This window comes from Pelophylax lessonae (assembly GCF_965119305.1).
Source record: "Pelophylax lessonae genome assembly, chromosome: 9".
NCBI lineage: Eukaryota > Metazoa > Chordata > Amphibia > Anura > Ranidae > Pelophylax > Pelophylax lessonae.
The window spans coordinates 98,399,266-98,413,159 of NC_138776.1; the positions used below are offsets into that span (position 1 = coordinate 98,399,266).

The window sequence follows — 13,894 nt, forward strand, 5'->3', positions numbered from 1 at the left end:
TCTACTATAGTTTATACAATTAGTCCTGGTTGATGCCTATCAACCAATGCTCTTGTTAATAGTGCCTGTGATAGTTTATAAATGCTTTCCATGGTATTACTGTAAACATTGGCTTTTACTTATTCAGCTATGAGCTGAGAGCATTAAAAACCTCACCAAACAGAGATATGTACAGGGATATCTTCACGCTTTCCCCCCAGGTAGATAACTTGCTTTAGGGCAATATACTTTTACTGGTACCCTATAAAAGTATTAAAACTGGAGCAGAGTGTGTAGAACAGTTTAGTTGTTAAAACTACCATGTAACAATATAATAACATTTAGGCCTCATTTACAGCCTTCTTTCACAGGTTTGTCTGAGAGTGGTGAAAGCAATTGGCTCCTGCTGCTGTCAGTCAAAACCTGTGATCACAGAGCCGGGGGACTGAACTGAGCTGTGGGTTGAAATAGACTCAAACAGCGTGGCTCGGGATCCGGCATGCACGAGTCCCCCCATAGGAGGTCACTTGGCAGTGGGTAGGAGCCAGGAGCACCGGCAGGGGACCGAATCAGAGGAGGATCGGGGCTGTTCTGTGCAAAACCATTGCAGAGAGCAGGTAAGTATGACATGTATGTTTGTTATTTTAATGAAAACATTTTTAAAACTTTACAATCACTTTAAAGTGTATTTTGCTTTGCACATTTAGGAATGTTTGCTTGCATAGGTTAAACATTAGTTCTGTATGGCCTAACTTTAAACACATTTACATTTTCATAGCCCTCTGACACCTTGGGGTAAATATTTGTGTGAGCAGTGCACTCTGCTTGTTCATTTAAATTTTTTTTTGCTCCTTTTAAAATTTATTTCACATTCTGTGATTTAGGCTAAAATAATTTTAACAGGCTGTGCTTAAGCCACAACCCTACCTTTGTTTGAAATGGCCAAAAAGCGTCTTGTGTAAATAAAAGAGAAAATGTTATAAGCTGTAGTTAAAACAGTCAAAATAAAGTGAGTTTTACTTAAACAGTGTGTAAATAATGGTTAGGGGGGCGACAGGCGGGTGGCTTGTAGACAGCATGCCCACACATCTTCATCTTATAATCATGAGTAGTCAATGGTCTGACGTTTATCTATATTCTGATTGCATCTCCTGCCACATTGTAGACCGGCATGTGAACTATAAACTATATTATAGCCAGTATGAATATATCCCCTATTTACATTTGTATTGTTGGTTCTGCAATTTAAAACCATTTCTTCAACAGAGACTGCGGAAAATGTTTATGTGAAAACATCACATACAGTAATTTCTCTCAACTTTATTTCCCTTAAGAAGCTAAAATACCTCCATTGTAAAATACATTTTGCTTTAGGCCAAAGATGGATATAAATGTAATTTGCTTTGCTACTTGCCATTGCATTAAAAAGTCAGCATTTAAGAAAGCATAGAACTAGCTATTGTGTAAAATTGTTTTCATTGGAATAATATTCTCATGCCCATTAATGTACTGTGTGGCTTGCTGTCTCTTGTATGGTAATGTAGATGGATACATGAAAGGGTTGGTGACTTCCAGTGTAGAGCACTCAAGCCATCTGTATTGTTATACATATATATATATATATATATATATATATATATATATATATATATCTGTAGTTATACGAAGGCTCCAGTATGTACATCTCCTTCTAAAATCGATACTTGCCTCCTGGCTGTCATACATACTTTAATAATTACTAAATCAAATATGCAGATCAGGAGATCCAACTTAACTCTCTGATTTCTTGTCCAAGATAACTAAACCAAGAGTGAAATATAGCCAGACATCTTACATTTTCAGAAAGAGGTCATCAATTTCAGTAAAACGTGCTGTCACAAAAATAGACATTTCGTCTAAAGTACAGAAGGTTGACATTCTGCAGAATTGTGAATTGGTGTTGCTATCCAATAGTATTGTATTTATGTTGATATAGGTCAACATTTCTCAACCTTTTCAACACAGAGGAACTCCTGAAATTACTTTCAGATCTCAAGGACCCCATACTAAAAATCACTATATATATATATATATATATATATATATATATAATGTGTGTGTGTGTGTGTGTGTGTGTATATATATATATATATATATATATATATATATATATACACACACACAATAAATTTGTGTGATAGTCACTGGGAAGAATACTCCTTACATTGTGAACATTGGAAAGAATGACCCCCTTACAGAAAGCTAAAAGAATCTATGATGTTAGTGGGAACTTATCTGAGAGGGAGACCTTTCTCATTGCTCAAGGAACCCCTAGCAACTTCTGGAGGAACCCTAGTTGAGTAACCCTGGTATAAGTGATTAGTTTAGCAGCTTACATGGCTGCCAAACCAGCTGAAACAAGATTTCTGCAGACTACCACACTATATAAAATACTGTCCACGCAAGATTTAGTCAATATTTAGTCCTTATACAATATTTCCTACTTCAAGCCCTGATAATTGGAGGTGTTCTTGGGCCTCTGAAATGTGTTAGCTACGCCTTTTGATTGTCTCTCTAACCTTTACTGGAATAAAATCATATCTAATCTATTGAATAGTTGTGTGGGGTTTCAATTCTTGTTCCATCCTGTAAGCATGTGGCTATATAGCAAACCGAAAAGGAAACTCCAGTATTAATAGTTTATATAATGTAAGGACTTTAGCCTCATGTCCGTTTAGCATGGATGGAGGAATCAAATGATTTTCTCTTGCTCGGCCCGATGGCTGAAAAATAAATCTAGGTGTGTATGGCCATCCCTAATATATACAGTATTTCCTGGCAATCCTATTTAGAGCTGCAACTCCAAGTCACACGGAATATATTGTGTCTGTTGAAAACATGGCCTGGGGTGAGTGATGAACACTGTGATATACTTGTTTGTGTGATGAAGTGATAGAGACTGGAAAGCCATGTTTTTCTTCTTCTTGTTCTGTAGTTCACATGACCATTAACTCTTTAAACCTGTCGTAATTAATGAGAGTGCTACACTGGAGCAATGTAGGAATGTGACAGAACCAGCCAAGCATGGCGGGAGTGTGATGTGAGATTAGCCGAGGGATGTCTGTGCTGCAGACTGTTTGTCTAGAAAATATGTTGGTGTTTGTATATGTATGCAAATGCTATTTATGTTAGTATCTGTATTCCTAACATATTGTGGTAAGTTACAATGGTTGATATGCAACTCAAAATAGTATCTCTGATGAACATAGGTCAAGGTTGGATATTGTAAAAAAAAAATGTTTTGAACTGGATGGATTTTCTGTAAGCAGCTTGACAACTTTATTCATCCAGCTTCGACTGAGGATGCTCCACCCACAACCTTGTGTTGGATTTGTTTTGCCCTCTGCTTGGTCTTAGCAGGTTTTGGTTGAAGTATCATGTACTAAAGCATGGAGAAGGTGAGTAGTAGTTGGGGAACTTAGATTTTTGCAGCAAGGGGGGTTGTGGGAAATAGATGAAAGGGCCAAAAACTGTAAGGATTTCTTCTTCTGTGGTCATGTCTCAGTGATCTGCAAGCATTTGGATTCCTGTGTTCCCTGTAGATCATATATACCAAACCGATTATATGAATCCAGCCCCGATACAGATTACAAACCTCACATTTCATGGCTATGTTCCAGGCCTACCTTCAGCCACTTGCAAAGTGGTCTGGAGGAATGTCTCTTCAAAGGAACTCACCAACAGGCACAAAGATCTGGCATACAAACAAAAACAAAGAAAGGGCGCACCAGCCTAGTGCATTATCCTCAATAGAGCTTTATTATTATCAGATAAAAATATAACTTTTGTTATATAAACCGGTGGTCCAGGTAGGGTCTTTTGGCTCTGATGAAGAGGCTAAGCTTCGAAACGTGTTAGCCATTAACTATCATGACTGTGGACTGCAATTTGATGGATTCTGTCATTCGAATCTGATATGCTGGCTTACAACTTATGTTTGCGAACAGATACATTTTTATCTGACAATAATAAAGCTCTATTGAGGATAATGCTCTAGGCCTGTGCGCCCTTTCTTTGTTTTTGTTTGTAGCTTTTTATCGACCACCCAGGTCGTAGTGGGCAGCAAGACCTTGCCATTGAGGATGCCAAGTAGGAGTCCCGTGATAGGAGTGACCTGGGAGCCTTGTATCTGAGCGCAGGAGTTAGATGTTAAGCATCATAATTTTCTTTTGGAACAAAGATCTGGCATGGATGGCAATCCAAGGGGGGTTGCCGCTCAGGACATTTATGCATGCCACAAACTTGTGCAGATACAGGCACTGGCCTTTTTTGCATCATCCAGGAGGAAACTGCTTTGCACGTTTTCTGGGAGTGCCCCTTTGCACAGAGCCTGTTGAGGGCCTTGGAACCTGAACTCAAAAACTTTGTACCACAGACTGCCATCACACACTTCGGTGTGCTAAACTGACTATTTTGTGGAACTTTTTCCCAGGAGGACATTGACAACGCTTGGCGGGTTTTGTGTTGCTTTAAGGACGCTTTATGGTGCGCCTGAAAGCGCCTTATCCACCAATGGGAGAGGATGTCCATTGAGGACTGTCGAAGACTGGTCCACATTCTGCTCAGAGATTATAACTTGATGGATCTCCTGGAGGAAGAGGAGGTCTGAAGATTTCCCCTTCCCTCACTCTCCCTTGTGTGTCTTTGTCCATTCAATAAAGCTTCGGGCTTGTGATCCCATTCCCCTCCCCCTACCACTCTCTCCCACCCCCCATCACACCTGTTGCTTATTGAATTGCAATTTTGTTTGAATGAAGCATGCCAAGTAATTGTATAGCAATTGTCTTCTAGTTATATGCTTTCGGGGTAATGCGTCATCATTCATGATGTGATGGCTCGGGGTATCCTTACTCTGCACAACACATTAGGTATCATGCTGCAGAATGAATGTATTTATTTGTATGATTGGAAATGTATTGTCATGTAGTGTATTTATGCCCTGCGTCGCAGTACAGGGTAGAATGTACCCCGACAAAGTATTGTTTTTCGTATATTCTTATGCAAATAAAGTATACATTTTCAACCAAAAACATGTCATGGCTATGGACCCTGCCCTGATGTCTTGGTGACATCAGAGGACCTTAGACTGCCAGGGCATAGGGTGGAAAAAAATGGAGGGATTGGTCTACATTGGTGGATACATTTAGTTCTACCTCTTCTCTCTCCGTGTCTCCTAACCCCCTGCAGCTACTCAGTATTCTTTTTTCATTGATTTTGTCATCAGTCATGTAAAAATGTAATTGTAAAAAATAATAGGCAGAGAAAGAGGGAATTTTTGGTAGGACACCAAGTAGACACTAAAAGTATACAAACTATTTATTTTTATAGTGCCCTCCTTAAAAATAGAGCTCTTAAGTGCTTATGAAAGTAATCTGGTTCTAATATATTACATAATTGTATCAGCATTGTTCTAGACTTCACAAAGACTCCTGCACGTGCAGATACTCATCCAACATTTTTCTTGGAACAAAGTCCACTATTTAATTTCAGAATTTTTATTGAGGTTTCAAACCATATTGACAAGCACTTAAACAAAGATAGTACATAGCTATATATTACTATTAGACCTGCACTGTATAATAAAAGCCTAACAGGCGCTTAGTTAACAAGATGGTACAGGAATATATATTCTGTTTTAGCAGCCTGAATTGGAACTAGAAGTAGTTAAAGTACACTTTTTTCAAAGATGCATATGCTGCTCAAATAATGAAACATATCTTCTAGAAAGGTTACAAGCATACTGTATATGTCATAACATGCCCAAATCCTATTTGTTATTAAGATTTAAAATGTTGTGTTTTAACTTGGCATGCATGACGATAGTAAAAAAAAAAAAAAAAATCAGAACCTTTGCACTAGATTATCTAAGTTAAATGTCTGAAGCCCCCTTACAAGCAGAGACATCATCCATTGCAAGTTTAAAGGGCAGCAAATATGAGAGAAAAGCAGAGACTTGCTTCGAGTTGGACACTCCCCAAATATTTAGCAGTTGCTTATGAGCCTGATTCTAACACAGAAAACAAGATTAGCAGGACAAACCACAAACTTCAGGTGCCAAGCTTCTTCAGTGAGCTTCAACTAAACCTACGTTTTTGACCAATACTTCTAGGTATTGAGGAACTATGTGATAATGCTGTGCTCAGAAGCTGAGCAGATTAAAAAAAAAAAAGTTTCATCCTAATATGTATGCTTAGTACAGGGGGTTCTTGTAGAACACCAGGTAATTAGTATATATGGGTACTGAAGCATTGATCAAGGTAGATTCAGGTATTTAAAATAAAACCCATGTGGGTTGCTATGTTACAGCACACTAATCAATCCTTGATTAAATAGGTTTGCAATTGAGAACTAAAAAAAAAAAGAAGAAAAGAATTCTGATTACATGCATCTCTTTAGTATGGCGTACTGAATGTCACCTTTGGTAATGATTATATTATAAAAAAAAAAAAAAAAATCCTTATTTTTCTAGTAATGCATAACTAGTTTTATATTTTCCTAGGCTGATCAGTCATACAGTATATACATAGTTACTAATAATGCCTCGTTTCCACTGAGCGGTACGGTACGGTTCAGTACGGTATGGTTCGGAACGGTACACATTGCGTTTCCACTGCCAATAGTACCCTTTCATAATAGGCGTGGTGTAGCAGGAAAGCTGTGATAGAGGATTCTCTGTCAACCAATCAAAGTTCTGCAGAGTGTAGCTCCACCCTGTTGGTACGGTACTAATGTGCTTGGTACCCCAACGAAAGGGTACCAAAAAGTGGTACGGTTCGGAATTAGGGTACCATTCATAATGGAAACGGCATAAATAGTGTACCGTACCGAACCGAACCGTACCAGAAAGCTCAGTGGAAACGAGCCAATAGTGAGGTTGAAAAAAGACATCAGTCCATCCAGTTCAACCCATAATGTGTGTTTGCTGTTAACCGTACATTGTATACCCCTTTTTTGTTGTGGTCTTTAAAGTGCCCATCTGATAGTTTTTTGAAACTAACAATGCTCCCTGCTAATACCACTGCTTGTGAAAGAGAATATCACATCCTTACCACTCTTGACAGTAAAGAATCCCTTACGTAGTTTAAGGTTAAACCGCTTTTCTTCTAGTTTTAGTGAGTGGCCCTGTGTCTTATTGTATTCCCTTTCTCTGAAAAGTTAGTTCCTTATGCTATAGTCACCAGTACAGTATTTGTACATTGATATCCTATCCCCTCTCAAACGTCTCTTCTCCAGAGAGAATAAGTTCAATGCTTGCAGTCTTTCCTCATAGCCGATATCCCCCATTCCCCTAATTATCTTTGTTGCTCTTCTCTGGACTCTCTCCAGTTCCAGCAAATCCTTTCTGAGAACCAGTGCTCAGAACTGGACGGCATATTCAAGATGTGGCCAGACTTGAGTCTTGTAAAGTGGGAGAATAATCTCTTTATTTCTGGAGTGAATCCCCTTTCTTATACATGCCAGTATTCTGTTGGATTTGCTTGCCACTGCCAAGCCTGTTGTCCACTAGGACCCCCAGGTCCTTTTTAATCTTAGATTCACCTAGAGTTTCCCCCCCTAGCGAGTAACTTGCGTTCGTATTTCTGACACCCAAGTGCATTACCTTACATTTTTCAACATTAAACCTCATCTGCCATGTAGATGTCCATCCCATTATTTTGTTCAGGTCTGCTTGTAAGGCTACCATGTCATGTATAGAAGATATTGGCCTGCTTTGTATCTTCCGCAGATACCGAGATTGTGCTGGATATCCTATAGGTCTTTTATGAATAAATTTAACAGGTTTGGTCTCAGGACAGATCCTTGGGGGACCCCACTTTCCACACCCACCCAATTCGAGTACTCCCCATTTATCACCACCCTCTGGACTCTCCGCCTCCCCCTCCTCCCTCTGGTTTGAGGGCCTATAGCATACGTCCAATATTACTTTCCCCATAGTGCCTTCCCTTTGAAGTTCTACCCATAGGAATTCCACCTTCTCCTTAGCTCCATTTGTAATGTCGTCCCCCCTATTTACCTGCACACTGTTCTTAATATACAGACATACCCCTCCCCCTGGTTTTACCTTCTCTATCTCTGCGATATAGGGAATACCCCTGAATGGTCGCCAGCCAATCATGAGAGCTGTCAAACCAAGTCTCTGAAACTTCCACAAAATCTAAATCCTCCTCATATATTAGCAGCTCCAGCTCTCCCATCTTGTTGGCCAGGCTTCTAGCATTGGCATATAAACCTCGTAATTTTGTCCGGTTGCGTACTATATCCTCATTTGATGTTTTTAGGCTACTCTCGCAATTTTTTTTTTTTTTTTCCCCTACCCACCTTGGGTTTATGAACAAAACCCTCCTTACTACACCAGCTCTTGATCCATAGTCAATAGCATGGTCAATTATGTTTTAGGTTCAAAGGAGATTTTGGCTGCAGTTGAGAGGGAAGAACTAAAAAGGCCATAATTGTAGAAATATGTATTTTAATTATTATTTATAAATAAAAGTTTAAAATACTTTTTCTCTTCCCAAGGCAGACCACAGCCAGATGTGGCACAGCCCACAAAAGACTAAACTGCATCATTCTGTACTTAATGTAACAATATAGCTTATGGATGATTGGTTATGTCCCAGAGTGGAGTAGGCTTGTGCATGCATATAGTTATTCCCTTTATTGTTTAGAGGTTTATAGTTTGTGTGTATGTGTGTGTGTGTGTGTATATGTATGTGTATATATATATATATATATATATATATATATATATATATATATATATATATATATATATATATAATCTCACAAAAGTGAAGTACACTCCCACATTTTTGCAAATATTTTTATTATATGTCTTCATGTGACAACACTGAAGAAATTACACTTTGCTACAATGTAATGTAGTGAGTGTACAGCTTATATAACGGTGTAAATTTGCTGTCCCCTCAAAATGACTCAACACACAGCCATTATTGTCTAAACCGCTGGCAACCAAAGTGAATACACCCCTAAGTGGAAATGTCCACAATTGGGCCCAAAGTGTCAATATTTTGTGTAGCCAGCATTATTTTCCAGCACTGCCTTAACCCTCTTGGGCATAGAGTTCACTAGAGCTTCACAGGTTGCCACTGGAGTCCTCTACCACTCCTCCAATGACATCACAGGGCTGGTGGATGTCAGAGACCTTGCGCCCCTCCACCTTCCGTTTGAGGATGCCCCACAGATGCTCAATAGGGTTTAGGTCTGGAGACATGCTTGGCCAGTCCATCACCTTTACCCTTAGCTTCTTTAGCAAGGCAGTTGTCATCTTCGAGGTGTGTTTGGGGTTGTTATGCTGGAATACTGCCCTGCGGCCCAGTCTCCGAAGGGAGGAGATCATGCTCTGCATCAGTATGTCAATGTACATGTTGGCATTCATGGTTCCATCAATGAACTGTAGCTCCCTAGTGCTGGCAGCACTCATGCAGCCCCAGACCATGACACCCCCACCACCATGCTTACCTTAAGGCAAGACAAACTTGTCTTTGTACGCCTCACCTGGTTGCCGCCACACACGCTTGACACCATCTGAACCAAATTAGTTTATCTTGGTACCATCAGACAACAGGACATGGTTCCAGTAATCCATGTCCTTAGTCTGCTTGTCTTCAGAAAACTGTTTGCAGGCTTTCTTGTTCACGATCTTTAGAAGAGGCTTCCTTATGGGACGACAACCATGCAGACCAGTTTGATGCAGTATGCGGCGTATGGTCTGAGCACTGACAGGCTGAACCCCTCACCCCTTTAACCTCTACAGTAATGCTGGCAGCACTCCTACGTCTATTTCCCAAAGACAACCTGTAAATATTACGCTGACTACATGCACTCAATGTCTTTGGTTGACCATAGCGAGAAGCTTAGTTTCAGTTTCAGGGTCTTGGCAAACTTCTTATAGCCTAGGCCATCTTTATGTAGAGCAATAATTCTTTTTTTCAGATCCTCAGAGTTCTTTGCGGTGCCATGTTGAACTTCCAAGGACCAGTATGAGAGAGGGAGAGCGATAACACCAACTTTAACACACCTGCTCCCCATTCACACCTGAGACCTTGTAACACTAACAAGTCACATGACACCGGGGAGCGGAAATGGCTAATTGGGTCCAATTTGGACATCTTCACTTAGGGGTGTACTCACTTTTGTTGCCAGCGGTTTAGACATTAATGGCTGTGTGTTGAGTTATTCTGAGAGGACAGTAAATCTACACTGTTAGGCCCCTTTCACATGAACGATCCGATCAGATCTGCCTGTCAGTTTTTTAGGCAGATCTGATCCTCCATGCATTCCTATGGGGCAGCGGATGTCAGCGGAGATATCTCCACTGACAGCCGCTGCTAGCCGATTCCGATCCTGTCCGTGAAATCCGGATGGATGGAAACCCTATTTTCCATCCGTCCAGCGGATCGGATGAAAACTGACAGGCGGTCTGTTCTCATCCAATTCCCCCCATAGAGAACAGCGGGGATCTGACCGCTCCCTCTCTGCACACAGAGCCGAGAGGGAGCTGTCATCCGCCTGCTCACCGGGGAGCGGCGGATCGATCCCCCGCTGAGCAGCACAGAGTCTGGCGACGGAGGCGGACAGTGTGAAAGGACCCTTACACAAGCTGTAAACTCACTACTTTACATTGTAGCAAAGTGTAATTTCTTCAGTGTTGTCACATGAAAAGATATAATAAAATATTTACATAAATGTGAGGGGTGTACTCACTTTTGTGAGATACTGTATTTTGATATTTGGAACGTTGGGTTAGTCTTGTAGCTTCAGCAGAGGCCCACTCCCTGGGCCCTCAATAGAGGTTTTCCTGACACCTTGGGCTCTCATACTTTTTTTTTTTTTTTTTGCACATTCATGGGCGGCCCAATAATTTCATCAGGCCACCCTATGCGCGGGAAATCTGCAAAAAGGTGCACAATTTTTCAAATCGCACTGCACCAAAATGCATGGATCTGCAGTACCACGCCCTTTGGCAGTCCCCAAACGCACATGGATTTTCCATATTAGTGCGGTGCCATAAGAATTAATAGTACCCATGCACACCTGCAGAAGGCAGTGTGTTTTATTGCAGTATGTGACACAGTGCGGTTTCATACGTGTTCCCACACCACACCTGGTATTTACAAGCCCTAAAAGATGAATGCTACATTCAGAACTTGAGCCATTTAGTAGGTATATGTTGTTCACCATGGTAATATAAACACAAAATTTTCGACTGGGGGGGTACCTTTTTTAAGATTCAATGAATCTTTAAGGTTTGAAATAAACTGAATAAGGTTTTGTTTAGGTCACTGTGACTGCAAACTGTGGGGAAAGTTGTGTGTCGTTGTAGTCCCATTATATGACATGAAAGTCTTCTCAAATGACAGTCCATTTTTTTTCTTTCTATTTAAAATGTATCACGTTGGTGTAGGTTTCACGGATTCTGAATCATCCTCTATCCTTCTAACTTGTTTTTATGCGTACTTCCCTACATCATGAATTCATGCTAAGTAAATTTCAGTACACATGTATTGTTTTAGTTTCTGATATCATCTAACGTCTGGATGTCAGTGTCAGATTATCATAATAATTACATTTCTGCTACTTTTCCTGGACAAAAATCTAAAGTAATCCTGTGAACTTGTCACAAGCTTAGGCAACTCAGACAGCATATTATCCAAGAATGTATCCACAATGGTCACATTAAGTGAAAACTGCTTGTCCGTACATCCAGGAATACAGACAACAAAGTTTATATGCAAATGTTGACTTTTCTTGTAGAAGTTGCAACTTTTCGCCTTACCAACCCTCCCTACTGGCCAGCAATGCTGGCCCATCACAATACCTTACATTAGGTAGGGCCAAACAGGAGTGGATTGACCAAGCATATACAGGGAATATGGAAATTTGTTCATGACTTGAGCTAATTCTGTGATTTACTTTTCATTTTGACAGTTGGTTTTCACTGAAGGTGATCTTGGTTTATGACACTATCATTTAGCTTTGCGGTTACTCTGTAGGTAAGTTGAGCTAGGAGATCTGATTAACCACTTGCCGATCAGCCGCTATACTTCTATGGCAGAAGGTCAGCTCTGTCCCGTGAAACTACGTACCTGTATGTCGGCTTTCGTGAGACAGCTAGTGGGGGCTCGTGTGCACGTGCCGATTGACCACAGGGAGAGCCAATCAGTGAGTTGGGCTGACGCGATGTCCTCCGGGCATCCGCAATCATTCCTCGTGGAGACAGAATGGCGGTCTGCCAATGTAAACACGGCAGAACGCTGTTTTGTCAGTGATGAACACAGGGATCCTGTGTTCCTCCTATTTAGGAACACAGGTCTCTGTGTTCATCCAGCAAGTCCATCCTCAACACAGTTAGAAAGCACCCCCTAGGGACACATTTAACCCCCTTGATCGCTCCTGGTGTTAACCCCTTCTTTGCCAGTGTCATTAGGTACAGTAACAGTGCATATTTTTAGCACTTTAGCATTTTTAGCACTGATTTATGTAGTAATGTCACTAGTCCCCTCAAAAGTGTCAGTTAGGTGTCCGATCTGTCCACCATAATGTCCCAGTCCCACTAAAAATCGCTGATCGCCGCCATTACTAGTAAAAAAATTAATCAAAGATTACCTAAATCCTTCCCCTAGTTTGTAGATGCAATAACTTTTGCGCATACTAATCAATATATACTTATTGGGATATTTTTTACCAAAAATTTGTAGCAGAATACATATTGGCCTGAAATGATGAAAAAGGTAGATTTTTTTTTATTTTTTTTATTGGGAATGTTTTATAACAGAAAGTAAAAACAATTGTTTTTTTTGTTTTTTTTTTTCAGAATTGTCACTCTTTTTTTTTTTTTTTTTTTGTTTAAAGAGCAAAAAATGAAAATGGCACAGGTGATCAAATGCGACCAAAAGAAAGCTCTATTTGTAGGTAAAAAAAAGGACATCAATTTTATTTGGGTACAGCGTCGCACGACTGCCCAATTGTCAGTTAAAGTAAAGCAGTGCTGTATCGGTCCAGAAGTGGTTGTTACCTTTTCCATTGGGTCTTGAAATGTATTTATTTATTTCAGGTACTTATATAGTTCTGTCAATTTACGCAGTGCTTTTACACACACACACACACCCCCACACGCACACACACATACATACACACATACATACATTCACATCAGTCCCTGCCCTCAAGGAGCTTAAAATCTAAGGTCCCTAACTCACATTCATACATAATAGGGGCAATTTAGACACGAGCCAATTAATCTTCCGGCATGTCTTTGGAGTGCGGGAAGAAACCAGAGTACCTGGGGGAAACCTACGCAGACAAAGGGTGAACATGCAAACTCCAGTTAGGTAGCACCGATGTTGGGATTCGAAGCAATGACCGTAGTGCTGCTAGGCGAAAGTGCTAACCACTTAGCTACTGTGCTGCCCAATATCAATATGTAAAACCAACATGTAATTTAAATTACCATCAACCATACAAGAATTGAATTAGATATCTGAGTAAGATTACCAAAATGAAATCTGGGAACACCACCACTTTCAACTATACCCATAACGTTTGTAGAAGCACCCACAAAATAACCATCCTTATTCTGATTCCAACTGTTGTAATAGTGACTTATCCCTTGCTGAGATCTGGCCTGTTTAAGCAGATATAATCACCGCGGACAGTCTTTATCAGATAGCTGAACTAACCAAAACACTGTTTCATCAGCTTGGGCCTTTATTGCAAGCTTCAGGTATAGCAGATAACAAGATGTGGCAGATGATTAAAAGACAGTCTTTTGCAGGTCAAAAGATGGTAATGTCTTCTCAGATGCGAGCAGATTGCATAAAGGCCTAGACCAGTGGTTCTCAACTCTGTTCCTCAA

General features: G+C 40.3%; 1 protein-coding gene across 1 annotated transcript in view; it reads left to right on the plus strand.

The window, feature by feature from the left end:
* SEMA4G (semaphorin 4G) overlaps window positions 1-13,894 on the plus strand; it is a 224,570-nt gene that overhangs the window by 94,773 nt on the left and 115,903 nt on the right. The window lies entirely within an intron of this gene.